General features: G+C 37.3%; 1 long non-coding RNA gene across 2 annotated transcripts in view; it reads left to right on the top strand.

Moving 5' to 3' along the window:
• The window catches only part of LOC116662017, an 88,436-nt gene that overhangs the window by 17,921 nt on the left and 46,430 nt on the right, over window positions 1–24,085 (top strand). The window contains exons 4-10 of one of the 2 annotated variants that reach the window (XR_004317991.1): window positions 1,520–1,608; window positions 7,008–7,155; window positions 7,315–7,381; window positions 8,576–8,647; window positions 9,395–9,558; window positions 11,167–11,237; window positions 22,073–22,225. This is a non-coding gene — a long non-coding RNA (uncharacterized LOC116662017). The remainder of the gene's footprint in view (window positions 1–1,519; window positions 1,609–7,007; window positions 7,156–7,314; window positions 7,382–8,575; window positions 8,648–9,394; window positions 9,559–11,166; window positions 11,238–22,072; window positions 22,226–24,085) is intronic. The other variant, XR_004317992.1, reaches the window with a different exon arrangement.

The following is a 24,085-nucleotide window of genomic DNA, read 5'->3' on the forward strand; positions in this document are numbered from 1 at the left end:
TCTTTTCTAGGGCCTGAGAGCCATCTCTTTTAAATGCAGACTTCAAGGATATGGTTCTTGTCAGAAGTTAAATAAATAAAAAAAGAACTATTTGGAAACTAGACAAATAAAAAAGTCTTAAAAGTCTTCTCTACAAATATTAGTAAAAAGCTTTAGCCATCTGAGCAGATAACCTTAACTTTTTCCATCTGCCAGAAACACAATTTGGATCCAACCATTCTTTTATAAATTAGTGAGTTTTTAAAATTATTGTACCTATATCATTGCTAATACTTTAAAATGAACGTTATAATTTCTCTATTTGTCTGTATGTCTAATGCATATGTTAGAGATGTGTGATATTTCTCTACCTCCAGATGGTAAGAGATTTGTAAAAGATCTCTTTAATTGGCTTAAAGAAAAATAAGTGCTTAAATAAATTGTGTTCCTAAACTCTCAGAAATAAGATAGAAACTAACCCAAATATTTTTCAGTTTCACATGATCTGAGATAATCTTCAGTAAGTAAAAGCTAGTTTAAGTTTGTTGGATTAATTAAGACATACATATGGCTTCAGAGTTATCAACATTAAATATAATGCAGATACAACTTTCATTCTGTCTAAATGTACTAGTCATAAGTTCATATTACCTCTTAAAATATTTGTTAGCAAGAAAAGTAAGAAGATTATGGATAGCTGTTTAATGTCTGTTAAAACTTCATGAGTGATCTAAATATAATTGTTAAAAGCAAGTGAATTAAAAAAATATACATAAGACAAAAGTTTATAAAATAACTTTCAAACCATAATTATGTTTTATAATGTCATCTTAAAAATAGTTTCCCAAATATTTTTAGTAACTTCCAACCTTAGAATTTTGCAAAGTTAATTTAAATGTTGGATATTCTTGGAATATTGATATCATTTCAAAATAAGTTAAGGTACTGAAACATTAATTGTTAAACACAAGTCTAGGTTTACCTACTTTTATCCTCTTGTTAAAAAGGAACAAAAGATATTTGGGTTTGTTAGTAAAAATGTTTTGTGCCACACTGAAAGATTGTACTATAAGGAAGGATATACTTTTAGAAATTATCAAATGGATTCATAAATCCACCAATTTACAGAATGTAGGGATAGAACAGACAGTTCACAATTGCTTACCTCCTAGTTTTCACTGTAGACTATGGCTTGTAAGCATTAAGAATTCTAATTAATACACATAATTTAAACTACTAAATATACTATGGGAAATTATTTCATCTCTGTAGGTAAGAAAAGGTATGAGATATGGAGATGTATTTTTGGTAGAGGAAAAGGTAATTTTGCCCTAAAGTAGAATGACTTTTTCAGAATGAGAAAGAAGAGAATACAGGACACTCTAAATAGTTATAAAAAGCAGAGGGGAGAGAGAGAGAATTTTACCTTGTATGGTCTAACTGACTAAAATGGAATGAATTTATTATAAAGGTTTAAATAATATGCTTTAATATAAATAGTATGTTTATGTTAAACTAAAACTTAATTTTCTTTTATCAGCTGAAAGGTCAAAGTTTCACTGTTGGTCTGCTCTTGAGAAGAGATTGGGAAAAGTTTTTCTGTGCCTTTTAAAGTATTTGCCTAGAAAGGTGATATTTTTTGTCTTTCTAAAATAATTTCCTGTCCTTCCTTGTTTTTATCAGGTCATTGATTACATAAGAAAATTGAGTCTTTTCAATTTTTAATTAAAAGAGCTAAATTTTGCTCACAACTGTGTAAACTTTTATATTTGCCTTTAAAATCTTTCATTGTCACTTAGGTTCAATAGATAATTAGATATTGTTCCATAACGATCTGTGGTCCTATTTAGTCAAATGTCCTTTTAAATTATCTGTAACCTCGTGTTATTTTGGAATCCTTAAAAGATAAAAATTCAAGATAAAAAAAAATCATTAGAAACCCTTAAAAGTCTACTATTTATGGTTAAGTACTCTTAGAGTTGAGTGTATATTTGTTTTCAGAAATTTTGTTATGCAAATACAACCTGCATATTTAAGATGAACAATGAGATGATACCCAACATACAGTTTTGTTAACTGCTTTTTTTTTCTACAAACAAAATATTATGGAGGTCAGAACAAGTAAATCAGTATAATCCCACATAATAATAAAATGGCCTTATAAACACTCATGGTCAATTTAGGTATGATAATGATAAGAATGGTTATTTTTTGACTTCCTCTGTCCCTACAATGTTGTAAGTGCTAAACCTATACTTGCTTATTTAATCCTCACCACATCCAATGAGGAGGAGCTATGGTTGCCTGATTTTAAGCATCAGGGAACTGGGGCACAGTGAGGGCAGGGCAGGCAAGTCACAAGACTAAGAGATGAACAGATTCCGGGTGGCTACTGAGCCCCACGTATAACTAGTGTCTGCTAGTGCTTTTCATCTGGTAAGACCCTCAACCTTACTGTTCATCAGGGCACAGCAAACAAACCAAACTGAGATCCCATGTTTTCCTTTCTCAGTTAACTAGGTAAAAGTTTAAACAACTGATCTTAATCAGTGTGGTTTGGAATTTGGGAACCTGTGTCCTATTACATTGTAAAAGGGGCTCCTCCAACATTCTGTCCCCCTTCCTGTGCCTCTGGGATATTGCCATTCTAAAGTGGATAGCTTTCCTGTGCTTGGGTCAGAAAATGCCTATGTTTCTCCAGCCTTTTTAATATTTTGTATAATTGCAAGTACAATAGGAATTTATTTAGTTAAAAATAGATGACATACAAAGAGAAATAAATAATACCTCAATGCCCACCACCCAAAGAAAAGCCCTTCTAATGTTTTCATCTGGATTATATTCCTCCAGAGTGATTCTTATGCAGATATCATATATTTATAGAGGGATGCATACATTTATATGTTTACACACAAAACATAGGATCTCATTTTACATTTAATTTTATAACTTGCTTATCTCACTGTTGTGGGTTGAATTGTTTCCAAATCATGACACTCCCATGTCTTATTTGGAAACAGGGTCTTTGTAGATACAATTAAGTTAAAGATCTTGAGAAGAGATCATCTTGAATTTAGGATGGTCCCTAAACCCAGTGACCAGTGTCCTTATAATAGAAAGGAGATGGAGCTTTCACACACACAGAGAAGTAGGTCATTTGAAAATAGAGGCAGAGACTGGAGTTATGCTGCCAAAAGCCAAGAAAGCCAAGAGCTACCAGTAGTTGGAAGAGGAAAGGAAGGACTCTCCTCTAGAAGCTTCAGAGGAAGCTTGGCCCTACCAACACCTTGATTTCAAATTTCTGAGCTCCAAACTTATAATATAATGAATTTCTGTTGTTCTGAGCCACAAAGTTCTTGTTAATTAATAAAGACAGCCCTAGCAAACTAACGTACTCACTAACCATACACCTCAAATGTCACTGATTGTGAATAAACATCACTCTGTATCCTATTTTTTAATGCCCGTGAAGATAGGAATACCAATAAAACTATATGAGAGAAATAGGGGCTTCAAGATGGCAGAATCGAAGGGCGCGGAGCTCACCCTCCCCAACAAATACATCAAAAATACATCTACATGTGGAACAGCTGTCACAGTACCTACTGAACTCTGACAGAAGATCTTGTACAAGTGGATCTAAAGGAAAATCTTCACAAAACCAGATAAACAAGAAGGTCTTTCTGTATAGCACAGGGAGCTATATTCAATACCTTGTCATAGCCTGTAGTGAAAAGAATATATATGTGTACAGCGTATGTATATATATATACACATATATATGTATACATATATATGTGTATGTGTGTGTGTGTGTGTATATATATATATATATATATGCAACTGAATCACTATGCTGTACACCAGAAAGTGACACAGTATTGTAAATCGACTATACTTCAATTAAAAAAAAAAGATATATAAGAAAAATAAATAGGCTAAATTCTTAAGTCCTAGTGATTTTCCTGTATTGATTCATTTAATGTTCCCAGCACTCCATAAGATAGGTACTGTTGTTCATCCCCATTTTGTAGACAAAAAGCTGAGGGACACAGAGAACTTGGCCCAGGAGTGCACAGTCAGGGAACGGGACAGTTTAGGTTTGTACCCAGCACCTCATGTTCCAGAGCCTGAGAAACTGTCAAAGATTTGTTGTAGAGTGACTGAAGCAGCTGGCAAAGGCATGCATAATTTAGGAGGTCATGAAGCAATATTCATATATTACATATTTATACAAATTTATACATATTTATACAAATTACATATATTACAAATTTATACACGTAGTGACCTTGGTGAGAGCACGTTCCTTGCAATCACGGGGACAGGTTCAAATAGTGCAGTGAGATAAGAGGTCAGTGGGAAGTGAAGAATGTTAACAGGGAATGCCGCAAATGCTTTCTGGGACTTTGATTTTGTTGGGTGGGGGAGAAAGGGAGAGAAAAGGAGAGAGAGAGAGAGAGAGAGAAGGCCTGTGACCGAATGGGGAAAAGGGGTGCAAAGATGAATTTTTTTTAACATCTTCAGTTCCTTAAAAGTATAAAAGTTGATGTGCAGGAGCCATGTCATCTCAGGTTTAACCTTTGAATTTTCTCATACTTCCCTCTTATTTCCACTTTAGAGTTAATGAGATGCCTCCAATGAACAGTATGAGTCTTTGAGCTCAATATATATTTAGCCATGAGTGAATAGAAGAATGAATAATTGTGTGTCAAAGAAATGCTAGTGGGAATTTTGCTTCTCAGGGAGGCAGCAAATGGCTCAAATCCTGGTGTGATGTGGCTAGATGATGCATGATCTGAGGACCCCTGCACAGGTGACTGAGATGGGTCTAGAATTTTCCTATAAATATGTTAACATATGGAGCAGTCCAGGAGCAGCAGTTAGGTAAACACCACAGCTTGCTGCCCTGGTGCCATCTCTCACTGAGCTCACCAGGTGAGTCAAAGGCAGGCCTGTCTTCCCAGCGTGGGGAACTGGATTAGGATCAGCACACAGGCATGATGTTGGCAGCTCTTATTAGCTTCTGAATCCCCCAAGAACCTAGAGCTCCTTCTGTCTTTAAAACTTTGAACTAAAGGCTTATCAAAGCGATATTTGCTTCCTTCATAAAGATATCTGTCTCATTAGGAGAAACTATGAGAAATGACTTTTCACAGTGCCTGTCTTAGCACCCATGGCTCAGCCAACTTGTACAGCTATATATCAACATTTAAAGGGCCCATGAAATCCCACCAGGTGTCATATACTCTGGGCAGGCTTTCTCATTCACCCCTCAGGACACTGTGACACAGGTATCATGAGTCCCACATCATAGATGCCCAAGTCAGAGCCTCAGTCACCTCTTTAGATAAATGACCCCTCAGATATTGGGTGCATATCCACAATTTGTGTAACATCCTTACTATCAAACAGAGAAATTGACAAGGAATTTAAACTAAGAATTCACATTAAAATATACAGGAACAATCAACATGTTAAAATATGCCAAAAATCACAAGAGCTAATAGCATGAAAATATTTTAAAGATCCTGAGAATTAATATTAAGTCAAGACAAGACAAGATATGAAAGAAGGAAGAAAATGTGAAATCTCTTGGAAAAGGCCAAGAGCCTGTGCAGGTGTCTATGTTCGTGTGCCCTCACCTACAGGGACATGTCTGGATAAGAGGCACTGTTCTATGACAACAGGCCCCTTTGGGTAAGGGAATAGGAGTAAGACTTGAGAGACGCAGGACAATTTCAATTTATAAGTATACTTGCATACAATGTTTAGAAATACTGTACTCAGGAAAAACAGTACTTTGGTAAAACTTTGAAAACAAAATAATTGCGAACAGATTGGCAAAAGTAATTTGTATTCATTGTATTGTATTTCATGGGGAAATGAAGTAGATAAAAAAATTGAATTGACTCTGTGTGTGTGTGTGTGTGTGTGTGTGTGTGTGTGTTTCTATGTCCCTTCTGACTCTACCACCTCAAATACATGCCCGCAGTTGAAGCTTTACCCTTAGTTAATACCTAAGATGGACTTCCAGCCTCATGTTTAGATATCCTAGAAAATGTATTTCTTTATATCCTAGAAAAGTGATGGAATACCCTGCTTTTGTATAGGCTGCCCAGCCCTCCTCACACACGGTGTCATCACCTGTCTAGACACAAAACACTACTGTACAGGCTGCCCACACCACGATCCCAAACCTCACACTCTCTCAGTCGCCTCCTTCCTGCCCTTCACCTGCCCACTGACTGCCAAGGTGCGCTGCTGCCACTTGGCATTTCATCAAGCTGTGGAATATATGTGTTTACAGTCTTCTTTTACACCTGTCAGATTTTTTCAGATAGAATTAGAATCATTCTGTACATAGATCCATAGGCTGGATTTTAAGGGAAGGTACCGTAGTTTTGTTGAATTAACTTGTTCGTAAGAAATTTTATTTTTTATTTCTTGGGGTGGGGAATTAGATTTATTTATTTATTTTTAATGGAGGTACTGGGGATTGAACGCAGGACCTTGTGCATGCTAAGCAGGCGCTTTTCCACTGAGCTATACCCTCCCCGAAGAAATTTTAAAATGGCGGTATGTTCGCGCCACCTCGTGACCGAAACCTGAACTGCAGCTTGAACATTGCAGAAAAGGAGAGTAGGAGGGAGGGGCTGTGGCAAAAACCCAACACCACAGACCTTTTGGAAGTCTGGGTGTAAAGGGTGGAATTCCTTGGGTACAGCTATACTGATGGCCTCTTTCTGGACATTTCATATAAATGGAATCATACAATTCGTGGTATTTTGCATATTCGGCTTCTTTCCATTGGCATATTGTTTTCAATGTTCATCTATGTTGTAGTATGCATCAGTAATTCATTCCTTCCTATTGCCAAATAGCTTACCACGTTTTCATTATCCATTCGGTAGTTGGTGGATATTTGGGTGGTTTTTGCTTTTGGCTATTGTGAATGATGCTACGTACATTTGTGTACAAGTGTTTATGTAACTGTATGTTGTCGTTTCTCTTGGCTGTGTACCTAGGTGTGGAATTGCTGAATCATCTGATAACTCTGTTAAACTGAGGAACTGCCACACTGTTTTCATGACCCTGACAGCCTTGAGAAGTATACGCAATTAGTTTACTTGTGATTAGACTGTGGTTATTGGCTTTGAGAAAGGATACCACAGAGTAAGTGTCCTCGTCATATCATATCTGGGAGGTCATGATACTCAGGTGAAATCACTGGGTCACTGGAGATGTTGACCTTCATCACTGGGTTAATGTGGTGTTTGTTGAGTTTCTCCAGTGTGCAGTAACTGTTTTCCATTTGCTTCCTCTGTTCTTTAGAAATGAGTAACTAAGTCTGCCCTGACCTCAGCAGTAGGAGGGGGAAGGTTCACCTCATGGAAGGAAGGTATATATATAGATTTTTTGGAATTATTTGATAAACACAGTTTGATGTCACCAATTTCTTTTGTTAATTCAAAATTTTATTTAATCAGTATGGATTCATGTATACTTACTTTGTGGGTTTGTTCTTTTATTTCACTTAATGCATACAGAAGAAAGTCTGGCATCATGATTTCTGTGCTGTGATAAAAGAATTTTGACTTAACAGTCAGGAAACTGCAGAAGAGTTCCTTATTACCACAATTATATTGTCTGAATATGACATAATAGATAATGCTTTTAGAAAATATATTTAATCATGGCAGAGTTGGAACAGCAATATAATTTAAGGCTATTTTATTTCATACATGGCAATCCCTTGAGAAAGAAATGAAAACCAGATAAGGTTATTGAAGTGACCACAAATAATTATTGCTAACTTGCACTAAAAATATTTACAAAATCCGTTTCAGTAAAGCAAAAGTATGAGCTATGTCAGAGAAAAAGTGTGCTTCATTTGAAAGCCCATTATTCAGACCACCGCCTATACATTATCTGACTCTGTCTCCATGGAAGGTATTTCACAACCTGAGCTTTTCAGTGACTGATCACACTCTAGTATGATCCTGTCTATATCCAAACAATCGAATTCTTGGGGGGAAGGTAATCCTTTCCTCTTGGAGAAATACCTGTTTGTCTGTATTTAAACAGTCATTTCAACATTCTTGATGTATAGTAGAAGTGACAAAGAGGTGGTTATTGAGTTGGCAAGTGTAATTTCAGTGGAAGTGTTGGGGGAACCCAGCCCCATTAATGAGGGATAGAGACAGAGCTGGAGGGGAGGTGCAGGGAGATGTGAACTGAGTGTGGAGAATTCTTTGTAGAACTTTGGTGAAAGGGGAGACAATATATAGAGGACAGTAACTAGAGATGTGAAGAGAGGCTTAGGGCTTAAAGCAAAGCATATTTTAAAATCATTTATTATAAGAAACTTGAGCAGGTTGAAATCTTAATGGGAAGGAGCCATCTCTTCTTAGATTTAATATCTGAATTTAGGACACCAGACTTTCCACATGTTAATTCCTTATTTCCATTCTGGAGAAGCCTGAAACTTAACAAAAGGGATGGTGTAGAGTTTGGTTTTAATGCCTGTTAACTGGAAGAATGGATAGATGGATGTCAAACTTGTGCTGACTATTCACGGATTTATATGTCCCAGTGCAGAGCTCTTTATGCAGATGACAGAACCTGTGCCGTTGGGAGGCTGAGAGGAGGCAGCAAATGATCGCAGGTAGGAGGCATTTCCGGTGTGAAGGTCTTGCCTGCTCATCGCGGTTGCCATAGAAACCTGACGTAATTGGGGCGACAGTGAGGACGTTTTAACACAGACTAACATAACCCTAGGGAAAGAGAAGGACCCGCCTTCAGGTGTTTGGGGCTGAGCTGAGGGTATGGGTTCCTGCGGTGAGGGCTGGGCCGCCCTGGGGTGTGGGGAGACAAGGGGATCCATATCCAAGTCACCTCTTTTCCCGCTTTGGGGCTCAGTGCCCCGGCTGTCTCATAGGTAAAATCTGGGGTGCCTTCCGGCCCCCTGAGTGTGGTGTCCTGCCTCAGGGGTGTCCTGGAGCCACTTTCCTTCTAAAGGCAGGGGCGCAGGAGGTGAGACCAGTGAAAAGTCTTTCTGAGCCTCAGCTTACCCCTCTGTAAAATGGGCTAAGAATGCTTTACCCACAGGATCACTGTGAACATTCAGTGATAACACAGGAGTAAGTCCATGGCCCTGTGGTTATTGAGGGATCATGGATGTCATATGAATTCAGGCCATTGCTTATTCCTTTTCAACTTTGTTGTTAAGGGATAGATGAGGAAAAGAGAAGAAAAAGGCTCTGATGAGAAGCCCGTTGTAACATCTGATTGTTAGGATCACTAACTAATCGTATGAGTGTCATTGTCACTAACCCAGTGCCTAGCATGGTGCCAGGCACACAGTTACAGCCGTAAAGCACAGCGATTGCTGGATCTGTCTCTCCCTGTGCAGCTCCTCATACCGGTGGCCCAGCTCATATCAGGTGTCTGAAGGAGGCAGGTTCTGAGGATCTGTGTCCTGATGGCTCCTGAAGCTCCTACTCCAGGTTCAAGGGCAGCGGCTTCCAGGAAACCCCAACACTTCACATCTTTAGTGGGATATGACTCCAGACTGAAGTGAGTTCATAGATCTGAACAAAAGCATGTTGTGGAATAGCTCCTGTGAGGCTCACAAACTAGCCTAGAAGTAGAGAAGCTACCTTGATCTCATCATGGGAACGAGGTTTAGCAGGTGGAATGTCATTCCGTCAGCAGCTATGTGTTTTATAGTAGCCCTGAAGCCCATATTAGAGATGTCCTCTTTTTGCTGAAAGCAATGAATTGTGTAGCTTGACAAGGAACTTGGCCTTTGACATGCATTTGGAATAAACACACATATATGTTTCTGACTGTATAAATAATAATTGGTGAATCTTGTTTCTCTCAGTTGGATGTGAAAATACAGTTCGTTAGGTCTTTCTAGCAATTTGAAATTATAGCATGGATTCTTGCCTACTAACCATGTTTTTATCATTTCTATAATGAATTTTTAAGACCTGAAAATGTCCAAGTATTAAATAAAAATTCAGTTGTAAGAATGTAGAATTTTGTAAGTTAATAATTACCTATGTGTTTGCCCTATTATAATGACACCTAGTAATGTCCCTTATAATAACCAGATATTCTTAAATATATTATGATTATAATGTCAGGACATCACCTTTTCACTTCTCTAATCACAGACCATCCTCTCCCTCACCAGACCCTGTCCCCAAGAAACCAGTGATCATCTGTCAATAGAACAGTTTTAATTTCCTAAAATTTATGTAAATGGAATCATACAGGTTGCATTTTATTTTCATCTGGCTTATTTCATTCAGTCAGTTTCTTATTGTTTATCCATAGTTTTAAACTTATCTTTTCTTTGACATGAATATATGAAATATATTTATGAACACTGGAAGATACTTTCTTGAATATTTAATATCTAATATCTCCCAGAAGATGAGTTGTGTTTGGGAAACATATAGATTACCAGTTCTTTTGTGATCATCAGATTATCCATTTCATATACACTGAAGTAGAAAAATCTCCAGAGTTTTATCTTCAGATTTAGGGTTATGGTAAATAATTAATAAATTAGTGTAAAAAAATAGAGTTATTAAATGGTCCCAAGAAGGGACAATAAAAATATTAGTATTTTTTCCAGCTATAATTCAAAATTTTGAGCTTTAATGATGATAAAAACCAAAGCACAGGAATGCATTGTTTTTATTTCCTACTTACATATTTAACACCCAAAATAGAATAGTAGGAACATAATAATCAGATGAATGTTATTAATTTCAGAAATTTATTTTATAGTCATTTCATATAACACCTATCTATAGATATAATTTCTTGCATGTATGTGGGCTAATAAATGTAAAAACATTTATGCTACATCATAATTGTTGTATACCTGTGTAATGTCAATCAGCTGTAGAAGAGACTCTTACTACCTCTTGTAGATTAGTTTTTGTCAGTCTTCTTTTTTGGATCAGAATTTACAAAAATATATTTTATATACTGATGAAGTACAAATATACATATATTTTTTAGCCAAAAGCAATAAAAATACCTGTGTCACAGTATATATTTTATTCTATTTATCTTTAAACTCTCATTTAGTTCACGTTTTAAAAAATGCTGGTAATGCCTACTGAATTGATGTTACAGCCCACTAATGGGTTTCATCTCCAATAGGTTAATTTCTAGGACAGAGATCAGAGTTCAGCGGTTGCTAATTGATAGACCCTGCCTTCCTACATATACAGGTGAGACTGATGATGTAAGGGCTTATTTTATTTTATTTTATTTTGTTTTTTAATAGGCTTTATTTTTTAGAGCAGTTTCAGGTTTATAGCAGAATTGAGCAGAAAATGCAGAGTTCCCACATAGCCCTCCCCACCCACACATATAAGGGCTTCTTTTATAGGGGTATTTAATCCCACTTATGAGAGTTCCATTCTTATAACCTAATCACCTCCCAAAGGTTCTGCCATCACATTGTGGATTCATTTCAACATGTGAATTTTGGAGGACCACAAACATCGATCTGTGGCTTAGTGGTTTCATCTATTTCTCTTTGCAGTTCTATCAGATTTTGCCTCATGTATTTTGATGGTCCTCTGTTAGGTGCATACACATTAAGGGTTTTATGTCTTCTTGGAGAATTGACTCCTTTATCATTATGTAATGCCCATCTTTCTCCCGGATAAATTTCCTTATTTTAAAGTCTGCTCTATTTGAAATTAATATATCTACTCCCACTTTCCTTTGATTAGTGTTAGCGTAGTATATCTTTCTCCATACATTTACTTTTAATCTAGATGTTTCTTCATATATGTTTCTTGTAGACAACATATAGTTGGGTCTTATTTTTTGATCCACTCTGACATCTCTGACTCTAGTGTATTTAGACCATAGATGTTAAAGTGATTATTGATATAGTGGGATTAATATTTATAATATTTCTTATTTTAAATTGTTTTCTATTTATTGTCCTCATTCTCTATTTTTATTTTGTCCTCTACTCTTTCTCTGCTATTTATAATTTAATTGAACATTTTATATGATTCCGGTTTTCCTTCTTTCTTAACTATTAATTATACTTTTTTTCTTTTTAATGACTGCCCTATAGACTGCAATATACACTTAACTAAACCAAGTCCACCTTCAAATAATGCTATGCCTGCTTCACAGGCAGTGCAAGTACCTTATAATATCAAAAAATCTTATTTCCTTCCTTCTATTCCATTCAATATCATTACTGTCATTCACTTCACATATACATAAGTATATATAAGCATATATATTTATGTAAAAGCATATACAATTGAATACCTTGTTGCTATTATAATTTTGACAAGCTATTATCTGTTAGCTCAATTAAGAATTTTAAAAAATTTATTTTACTTTCATTTATTCCTTTTTCAGTGCTCTTCCTGGTGTCTTTAGATCTGAATTTCTAACCAGATCATTTTCCTTCTTTCTAAAGAACTTCTACTAACATTTCCTGCAAGGCAAGTCCACTGGCAACATATTCCCTTAATTTTTGTTTTTCTGAGAAAATCTTTATCTCTCCTTCACTTTTGATGGATAATTTTGCAGGGTGCAGATTTCTAGGTTGGTAGGGTTTTTTCTCTCAACACTTCAACCATTTCACTCCACTCTCTTCTTGCTTGCACGGTCTGAGGAGAGTTGGATGTAATTGTTACCTTTACTCCTTTATAGGTAAGGTGTTTTTTCCCTCTTGCTTCTTTCAGGACTTTTTCTTTGTCTTTGATTTTTTTTAGTTTGAAAATGATGTGCCAAGGTGTAATTTTGGGGGTAGGGCTGGGGGTTTATATCCAGTTTGGTGTTCACTGAGCTTTCTAGATCTGTGGTTAGCTGTTTTCCATGAAGTTGGGGAAATTCTCAGTCATTGTTTCAAATATTTATCTGTTTCTTTCTTCCTGTGGTGCACCCATATGTGTATGTTACCCCTTTTGTAGTTGGGTAGTTTTTGTAGTTATGCAGTTTTTACATATTCTGCTCTGGGTTTTTTTTTTTTTTTTAGTCTTTTATCTCTTTTCTTTTCAGTTTTAGAAGTTTCCATTGTGATATCTTCAATCTCAGAGATTTTTTTTTTCACCAAAGATTTGGCTCTACTAATAAAGTCCTTCAGAAGCATCTTCATTTCTGTTACAATGTTTTTGATCTCTAGCATTTCTTTTTGGTTCTGTCTTCAAATGTCCATCTCTCTGCTTACATTGCCCATCTGTTTCTGCTTGCTGTCTACTTTACCCAGTGATGCCCTTAGCATAGTAATCATAGTTGCTTTAAATTCCCAGTCTGATAATTTGAACATCCCTGCCATATCTGAGTCCGATTCTCATGCTTCCTATGTCTCTTTCAACTGTGTTTTTTTTTTTTTACCTTTTAGTATGCTTTTGTACATGATATACTGGATAAATGAAACTAGTGTAAATAGGTAATTAGTCCTGTAGAGGTAAGGTATGGGGGGAGGGTAAGCATTTTCTAGTCCCATGGTTAGGTTTGAGTCTTATGGTGAGTCTGGGTCTCTGGACTGTGTACTACACATGTATTACTTCTCAGATTTTTATCTTCCCCTTTGGTGAAACAGGATAGCTTGAACCAATTGGAATTGGGTATTTCCCTTTCCCCGAATCAGTTAGGATCTGATAAAACCTCAGCTTACAGGCTAAGGTGAAATAGTTTCTCCAGATGGCCGACCTTGCTTGTTAAGAAAAGAACAATCTGGCATATTTCAGAATGGTTCCTTTTTGCCTCCTGCTGGAGGCACAAGAGGATTTTCTCCAATATTCACTGTGAGAACCTAGTAGAAATCCAGGAGGTAAAACTCACAAAAGGGACCCCTGATGACTATCTCTCAGGAGTTTTTAGCTCTCAGGCCTGTCCACACTGAGCCTCCAAAAATAGATCACTTACATTTCGGGTTTTCCTACCCTGATACTGGTTCCTGCTGATGGGTTTCTGCTCTGAAAAGTTGTGATTCTGTGCATTTGCCTGACTATTTCTCCAATTTGGGGGGCAGCAATTTGCCTTGTGTCCTCACTTCTCTGCTAGATCTGAGACGAGTTGTTTTTTTCAGTTTGTTTGGCTTTTTACTTGTAGGTAGGATGCAGTACTGACTTCTAAGCTCCTTACATGCCAGACCAGAAACTGAACACCTGTTTATTTTTGGATTTATCTATTTTGTTGCATGTGTCAATAGTTCTTTTTTTAAAATTGCTGAGTAGTAATCCGGTATATGGGTATACCAGTTTGCTTTATTCATTCACCTCTTGAGGGACATTTGGGTTGTTTCTGAGTTGCATTTCTCCTAAATAAAGCTGCTATGAACATTGGTGTATAAGACTTGGAATGAACATATGCCCTCTTTCTCTAGAATACATCCTTACCAGTGCAACAGCAGGATCATATGGTGGATGTAAGGTTAATATTGTAAGAAACGCACAAAATATTTTGTAAGGTGGTTGCACCGTTTTCATTTGCCACCATTAGTGTGTGAGAGTTCCATCCACTACAACCTTGCCGAAACTTGTTTTGGTCAGTCCTTTTTCATTGTGATCATTTTCCCTAAGGTGTTGTTGTACCTTATTGTAGTTTTCAGTTACATTTCCTTACTGATGATAATAATGAGCAGATTTTCCTGTGCTTCTTTGCCATTTCTATGTTTTTTATGAAGTATTCTTTTTTTTTTGAAGTATGGTCAGCTTACAATGTTGTGTTAATTTCTGGTGTACAGCACGATATTTCAGTCACACATATACATACATATATTCCTTTTCATATTATTTTTCATTATAGGTTACTACAAGATATTGACTACAGTTCCTTGTGCTATACAGAAGAAACTTGTTGTTTATCTATTTTATATATAGTAGTATCTGGAAATCTCAAACTCTTAACTTACCCCTTCCCACCCCCTTTCCTCCATGGTAACCATAAGTTTGTTTTCTATGTCTATGAGTCTGTTTCTGTTTTGTAAATAAGTTCATTTGTGCCTTTTTTCCCTTAGGATTCCACATATGAGTGATATCACATGGTATTTTTCTTTCTCTTTCTGGCTTATGATGAAGTATTCTTGAAATCTTTGTCAATTTATCTATGAGAGTGTCTGCTTTCTTCTTACTGACTTTTGAGAGAGTCTGTATATAAGGCCTTTATCAGACATGTGATTTGTAAATATTTTCTTCCGGTCAGTGGCTTGTCTTTTCGCAGGATGAGGTTTTGCATTTGAGTTTTAGCAGTCTCTGCCCTGTGGCTACAGGAAATAATGATCTTCTTCTGGGCACAAATAGAAGCTTACAGATCACTTGTGAGGTGCTCGAGCTGGGAATTCCATTCCCTGAGCTCATCCTTTTCTTTCTCCATTTCATCTAGAGATAATAGGAGCAATCAGCCAATTTCATTATATTTGTTATTTTGCAAAAATGTTCTAAAGTATCATATACACAGTTATCCACATCCTTTCTTCTTATAAGTGGTTGATTAGGAGTACCCAGTAGTGACATTTGTGTCATATCTATTCCCAGATCACACCATGGACTATCAGAGCTTTCTTAAACTCCTGGAAATACAGTCCATAGTACCTTTAAATCTTAGCAGATTAGAGAGCCAATTCCAGAAACCCCAGAATCAATTCAGAATACTCATCCTTAAATTTCTCTTCCTTTAGAAACACTTGGTACCAAAACCTGCTGATTGTATCCTTATTGTGTTGTTAATGTTCTTCTGTTCTCCCTCTCCCCATTTCTATTACATTGATGATTAGATTTAGATCCAATTCAGATTTTTGGCAAGAGTACCTCAGATGTGATGTTGTTTACTCTTTAAAGCCTTACACCAGGAGGCTCATTATGTTCGATTGTCTCTCCTCTTGTGACACTAAGATTGATCACTGGGTTTGTCAACCAAAAAAATGCAGAAGTCTGCAAATAAGAAAATAATTTATTTGGGACCTTAAGAATTGTAATTTGGGATATAAAGACTGGGGTAAAACTGAAATAGTGTTCCAGGGAAGAGAAAGAGTCAGGGACTTATAAAGGCAAAAGCCGTGAGGCTGTACTCTGACACAAGAAAGGAAATATTTGTCCTCAAGGGATGGCCGTCACAAGTTGTTTTAGGGTACAGGTCTGATAAGTATCTTTAGTTTCTGGCAGATATTCTGGATGCCTTCCCTAGAACAATAATTGGTGCATAATCAGACCACCCAAGAAAGCTGTTCTCTTGCTCTCTGTACATCGCCTGCTCCCCCTCACCCCACTCAGAAGACTGACCTTCCCTGTTAATCGTAGAGCCTAATCAGTAAATGCCTACTACTTTCCCCTGGCCCCAGCTAGTGATTGTTCTAATCTTTAGATCAGAACTGCTCCACTAAGATAGTTTATCAAAGGGAATATATCTACCCTATGAAGGTTGTTAGCCCAAGGGGCTATGATGAACTTGCCTCTCTGCTGGTTTCCCTGGTAAGCAATGAGCCAACCTGACGTCAGTTACCTCTAAAACTGGTAACTGTCATGTGACAAGGCAGGCTGGTACTGCGGGCAGTAAAAGAATTTACCAGAAACAAGGAAAACTGAAAGAAAAGTTTAAAAGAAAAGAAAAGGTTAGATATGCTGCTACAGGCAACAGCGGGCAGACAGACGAGAGGTGTCTGTGCATCGAGGGTTGATTGCTGAAGTCTTTTGTAAGGGAGGGTAAACTTTTGTTACCAAGTCCAAACTTGTTCTGCTCACCACACAACAGGCCAATAAACCGGGAGACAAGGTGTTGGGCCAAGGAATAATGACTTTATTCGGAAAGCTGGCAGACCAAGAAGATGGCAGACTAATGTCCTGGAATTCAGGCTCCTTTTATACTAAAAAGGGGAGGAGGGGGTATGCTTGGTTGCTGCAAACTTCTTGGTGTAGGAATTCTTTGTTCTTGGAATCCTTTGTTCTTGCAGCTGTCCACGTGCGTCAGATCATGGTGTCCCTGTAAACCAACAAAACAAGCATTATTTTCTATTCTGCATCTTGCTATCTTTATATGAATGGAAAAGTGTTAATATCCTTAAAGGTTAGGGCCTTGAGAATAGACTATCTTGTATATTTCCGGCTACAGGCAACATTCTTTTACAAAAGATGCAGAACCAACAAGACTAAACCTAGGAAACAGAGCACAGTGTTAAAGCCAAAGAAACAGATCTAATATGGAGTTAGATTTGGTCTTTTCTATTACGCTTTAACTCCTTGTGCTTATGTGACATCAGGCACAAAGGGAGTTGCAGGGTATGTGATCAGTTGTGCACAATTCTCTGATTGATTTATTTTGTGGTAACAGTCAAGGAGGATGTTGTGAAAGGGTAGGGCTAGGGATTTTGGTAGAGCATTTAGACCAGTTCTGGAGGTCAGGCTTCCAGGCTTCCAGGCATTGTATAGATGATCATTCTCTCTGCTAAGTCTTTATTATCTTTAAAGGGCAGCAGCTGGGCACCTGAGGGGCCTTGGAGCAGGGATCTGACAGATGTCTATGGACCCCACAGAAGCTAGTTCCCAAGCTATTACTTTACATGTTGGGAGAGGAATGTTCTTTGTGTTTTCTGATTTATGTCTTCATGATGTGAGTGGGGTGCAGGCAGACGTCTTGTGACTGGCGCCCACTTTGGCTCTCTATGGGGCCTCTTTCTTGTCCTCAAACTCCACAGTATTGTCCCCACCACTTCCCTGTAGTGAAGACTACTGCCATGTCCTGCCTGCCATCTGCCACCTGCAGTGGGGTGTTGCTCTAGGACCTTGCTTCAGACATCTAAGATTCCCTATTCAAAAAAACCATTGATGTCTCTGTCACTGGCTCTGGGCTTCTTGTCTTACAGCTGGGCAATTACAAGGTTTGTGGGGTGCAGCCCAACAAATGGTCAAAAGGTCAGATTCCATTCAGGCTGAGATGTGCATACATCACACTTCCTCAGTGTCCTCCCAGCTCCATTTTAGAGAGCTCTCTTGGCAATACTGATACCAATTTGTTTTTTTCTTTCACAGGTTCAGGTGTTGTCAGCCTGATCCATCCTTTATAAAATTTCACCTATGCTTTTCACCTCATGTTTTTTGCAGCCTTTGCAGATGATTGCCTAGATCTGCATTTCATTAGAGTTTGTGTAAATCAGGGAGTGTTGCTAACCATCCAGTTCTACAAAAACTAAGTCATTAGCTACTACAGTTGCAGATCTATAGTACATCCCTGAAAGGAATTCAGGACTAAGAACAGGATGAGGCACTCTGTGCTTTGGAAACAGGCCCTTTAGAAAGTTAGGTATATTTCAGGAAAAAACTTTTATTATCTTGGGATTCTTGCATATTCCCATACATGGTGTTGACAAAAATTCAATTAACAATCAAGAAAAAAAGAGAATTTTATTCATGCTAAACTGAGGATTATAACCCTGATGACAGACTCTCAAGCTCTGAGAGCTGTTCTGCTTTTTTAAAGTCAAAGGCACAGTTAAACATTTTTGAGACAAAGGATTGTACATCAAAATGACATATTGACATTTTTATGTAGAGTTTACCAAAGGTACATAATCCAGATAAGCATGTACAAATAGAGCAGCAAGTCACCATGACCCCTTACAGAGTTGGGAAAGAAGGCTAATTTTTAAAGAAATTACACTGTTAATGTCAGAAGAATCTTTACAGTCAAACAGGCATTTCCACATTTGAGGAGGCCTGGTTAATATGTAATGCACATGCACCTTGCACACTAAAGGGGGAGGCAGGAGGTCCAAACAGGCACACAAAGAGAATGTTATGCTTAAGTTAAAATATGAATTTTACTTCATCAATAGAAAAGCACTGAAATCATCAATTGAGATACCTGTTCCTTGTGACTAGCAGTGACCTTCTACCGAGATTTGTACAGGACTACGTGTATTCCTTAGCCAAAATCATACATATACTGGCCTCTCTCCCTACCTCTTCAGAGCAGTTCCTCAGAGCTGAGGAGAGTCTATCTCCCAGGTTATCGTCCTCAGTAAGACTCTGAATAAACTGAATAAAATTCAACTCACAGCTCTTACATTGTACGTTTTTTTTTCAGTCAAAAGTTTCAAAGGGATGATGTTAAAACTGTACATTTTCTTCTGCATTTGTTTCCTGGAATTCTTCTATTAAAGGAACTTCCCCATATCAGCTATTAAGTTCCACTGAGGTATGGTTTGCACAGGAAGGATAGGATGAATGTTTATTTCTTTAGGGGAGCAAAAGTTGCCCCCCCCCAAAATGTGCCTCTTTGGCTTGAGGATTATTTGAGGCTGATTATTTTTAGGAAACAGAAGACTCGGGAAGTCTTACTTTTTATGTCCCCCTTAGCTGCCTAAAGAATTTAGATAAAGTGCCTGTTTCCAAAATAGAGCTATTGCCCGAGATGTCTGGAAAGAGGATGGGCTAGATGTGGTGGGGGAAAGTCTAGGCAGGCCCTAGAGATCAGAGTCCTCTCTGTGTCTCATGGTCTCTGCATAGCCCAGCAAACATTTCTTTACCAAACATTCGCTTTTCCATCTCCATGTGAATTGCCTTCTTTCTCTTTGAAATCCCAAACCACTACCCCCAAAATCCTCTTTAGTCTTTAGCTGAAGATGTGTTTAAGATGAGGCTTTCAGCCATTTTGGTGAGTTTACTCATTTACTCATTTACTCAGTTTTCCTGGGTTTCTTCCATGTGTACATGTTATAAAATTTTGTTTGATTTTCTCCTGTTAATCTGTCTTATGTCAATTTAATTCTTAGACCAGTCAGAGGAACCTGGAAGGGTAAAGGAAATTTTTTTCTATGAATGAAAAGTATTGCCTGTCATCCACTACTGCAGCCCCTGATGGTGAGCCTGAGGGAACTCAGTATGGAGACAAAGGGGCTGCCCACTGCCAGGCCCCAGCCACTGAAGCCACCCCTAATATGCACCCTGAGAGGACTCAGGATGGGAAAGAACAGGATACTGGCCCTAGATAGCTAAGTGCATATCAAAAGAAGGATTTAGGTAAGCCCAGACTCTTGCATCTTCCCCTACACAGAAAAGTGTTAAATTTATTAACTTGAGATGTCTGGTTTTCTGTAATTAACAGTCATCTTTTGATGTTCCAACTACCCATTTTTTCTTGCAAAACTCTTTATATATCCTGGCTGCTCCCTTACCTCTTCGGAGCAGTCCCTCAGCACTATCTGAGAGGCTGCCTCCTGGGCTGGAAGTCCTCAGAAAGTCTGCCAAATTAAACATAATTCTCAACTTTTAGGTTGTACATTTTTTTTCAGCCAACACTTCTTCCCTGACAAGTCTTTGGTAATATTTCCACATTTCAAAATAATTAATTGCTTCCTTCCAAAGGTGATTAAGAGTTGGATTTGTTGGGTTTTGTTTTTTCTTTTAGAATATCATCATGAACTCCAGCTTTTCCTACATTTGATGTTTTAATTCATTGCACTCATTTTATTTGACACTCAAATTGTTCTATCTTTGGCCAGTGGAGCCTATTTTAGTTGGCTTATGAGTCTTTGGCATGCTTTCTAATGTGAGAGTTCAGTCCAGGCTTATCTAGTAAACTCCTTACATAGACCTGGAATCAACTGTTAGTGGATAGAAAGACCTCCCCCTCTCCAGAATAGGGGAAGCCCGCAAAAGAGTGGGTTCTTGCTGTGGACTTTGAAAGATTTCCCAGCAGAGCAGAAGGACAAAGTGAAAAGCTGCTTTATTGCTCAGAGGGAGAGAAGGCACTTGAGTGAGGCAGCCATAAGCCAAGTAGCTTAACATAAGAAATCCCACTTTTGGGGTCTCAACTGGGTCCTTTTATTCATCTTCTTGTGGTTTCTTGTCTCCTCATTGACTGCCCCTTTTTGTGCTTATTCCTCCAGTTAGTTCTGCTCTGTGAAACAAACAGTTTGAAAAAAGCAAGATTAAGCAACCTGGACCCTCAAACATTGTGGTCATATAGATTAGATCAGGTCAGGGCTTTCTGTTCCTTTAGGATAGCTTTTTCCATTACTTAAGCAAAAGTGTTTCCTGAGCCTGGTTGTTAATTTTGAACAGGTTAATTTTAAACCTTTAAAGAAGTCTCTAGACAATAGGTCTGGGTTTCAGTTCCCTTTCTCCCTGCCTCCCTCCTCAATCATTTCTCCAAGGAAGTTGGTTTCCTTTAGTGGGAAATATGTTTAGGAGACTCAATCTGAGGACTAGAGTTGCTCATTGCTACTGTGTTGGTCATTGTTTCTTGCCCTTTTTGGTACACGGAACCTATAAGTATGTAATATATTTTTTAATGAGGTTATATATCATCTCTTTCCATCCAGACTGCTCCTCTGTCACCTTAGAGGTAATCATTTTGGTCATTTTTTTGGTTTTAACTTTCCTACACTTTTCAAAAATACAAGCAACTATAACACATATGTTAGTTTTCTTCCCCTTTCATAGGTAAAAGATGGCATATTTTACACCAGTACTGAGCAACAGAAATTTCTACGGAGATGAAAATATTCCATGTCTTCATAATCCAACACAGTAGCCACTGACTACTTGTGGCTGTGGATCATCTGAAATGTAGTGAATGTGACTGAGGAACTAAAATTTTTATTTCATCTAAATTGAATTAACTTAAATTTAAATTGTCATGTGTGACTGGTGTCTACCATATTGAATAACAGCTGCTCTACACATTTTTCTGCACCCTTGCTTTTCACTTAACAATATATCCTGGCGATAACTCTACAGCAGTCTGGAGAGGGAGTCTTCACTGCTTTTATAGGTGCATAGTTGTCTAGGATGTAGATGGACCTTAGGTTATTCAGCCAGTCCCTCATCAGTAGACATCCGTCTTATTTTTGGCCTTCTGCTGTTACGATTTGTTCTGTGAGAAATGGCTTTGTACTTCTGCCTTTTGTCTTTATGGCATCTCTTGAATAGAGTCTTAGGAAAGAGATTCCTGGTTCCAAGAAAAAATACCTATGTACCATAGAAGAAAAGATTTGAAAAAAGTGCACCTGGAAATGTAGCCACAAGAAGTGAATACTGGTTCTATCTCATTATTCCATATGTTTTCTGGTCTCTTATTTTCTTTCTAGTTTGAGATGGGTGAAGCAATTTCTTATTGAGCCCCAGGAAGAAGAAATAGTACAGAAGAGAAAAGAATAGGAACGGGTCAGCTAGACAGAAGATGGGAGTCATGAAACTTGTGTCCCGGTTGCTGGATCCTTTAACTGACCACAGGGCCTTAGGTGAGTCCCTTCCTATTGTTGGCCTCCAACCCAATGCAGAAGACACTCAATGTATAAACAGTGGTCTTAAGGGTCAGAAGGACAGGGATGTGATGCTGGGAAATATTACTTGCTGGTTGCATGATCAAAAGCAAGCAATTTATCTGCTTATATGCCCTTTAATTTTTGGTATCTTTTATTATTGTTCAATATTAATAAAAGTTATAATATTATTACTCCTACCACCACTGAAAGGGTGATTTATAGGAGTGAGGATTAAATTGCCAGGTATTACAATGTTCCATTATTTTTATAATTTTATAAAGTTCAGATAAAGTGGTTGAAATACAGATTAAAGGAACTGTATAGAAAACTAATGAGCAGACCCAGACATATTATTTACTGTGCTACAGGTATGGCTTTTCCAATCAGATGCTTTGTTTAAGAATCAGGGTTGGGTCAGCTGCTAAAGGGTACATTAAGAAGCAAAATTAGGTCATATTTATCCTTGTCATTTAATCATAATAATTCATCCACTTGTTAGTTTTTAAGATAAAAGTTAAGGTCAGAGAAAAACAAAAAAACAACTAAAACCACATGATCCTAATCTGTACATATAGTATGATAATAGTTATATGAATTGTGTATGTAATGCACATATACTACATGTACATACATTCATGAACAAAAAAACAGTGGAATGAAATAGCACAATGTGAATTTCAATCATGATGAAATTGCTGGGTATTAATATTTTTAACCTTTGCACTTGGCTTGATATTAAGCATTTTCTAAAATGAGTATGAATTATATTTATGATAAAAACTATATCCACTAAAAGCTCTGCTACTTATGAAATATTTCAGTTAAAAACATATAGAGCTATCAAATTAATCTAGGTTAAAAAAACTTTACTCTTTTTCTTCCCTAGAGATAATCCTTATTCAGAAGGAGATGATTATCATTTCCAGGCATTGCTTCATTCTTTTACACTATATGAGAATTTCTCTAAACAAAATATAATATTGTTTTGCATATTTTCACTGCACACACACAGACTTAGTCATAAACACAGTAGGTGTCATCCTTTATTTGCTAATTTAACATTGTGTGTATACATACATTCATATATATACTGTGTGTTTTATTTGCTCTCTTTTCATTTAGTATTTAGAATGGTTGTTTTTTGTTCTAGTGGTACTTTTATACTAAATCCCTAATTAGCCTACTTAATATCCTGGATATGGAATGAAGTCTTACTAATGAATAGAGAAATAGTCAAATGATATGAACAGATAATTCATATAATAATTAATATACATCCTGAGTTAACATTAAAAGATATATCAAATTAATATACAAATTAATATCCTAGGCTATCATGCTGAATTAAAAAGACAAGTTGCTTAAAAATAAGTATAATGTAATAATTTGGGGAAAGAATATATGTAAAGGAACATATTTTCTCCACATGAAAGAAAACATCAGGAATGGAGGCTGAGAATTCCCCAGGAAAAACCAATTGACATAGGTCTCTGCCTACTAAATGATATTTTAGGTCTGCCTCCCTGAAATAACTGAATTCTTAAATGACATTTTTGTATATATATCTATAGATGATTCAGTCACATGACTATAGACAGTCTTTTATTTCTCTACCACAGATGGCTAACTGCTTAACATGTCCTGTGATTTTGCAAGTCCACCTTCAGGAGGGCTAGCTCATTGTCTAGAATCCTAGGATATTTCCCCATTCTCTGTACACTGATAATACTCCCTGACTGTCTTTTTTCAAGTAACCAAAGCTTCTGAGGACTGGGACTTTCTTTGTTCCAGCAAATTAAGCACAGTTCCACCAACTGCCCAAGTCCCAGTTTAGTG

The sequence above is a fragment of the Camelus ferus genome, chromosome X, assembly GCF_009834535.1.
Source record: "Camelus ferus isolate YT-003-E chromosome X, BCGSAC_Cfer_1.0, whole genome shotgun sequence".
In the NCBI taxonomy this organism is placed as follows: domain Eukaryota; kingdom Metazoa; phylum Chordata; class Mammalia; order Artiodactyla; family Camelidae; genus Camelus; species Camelus ferus.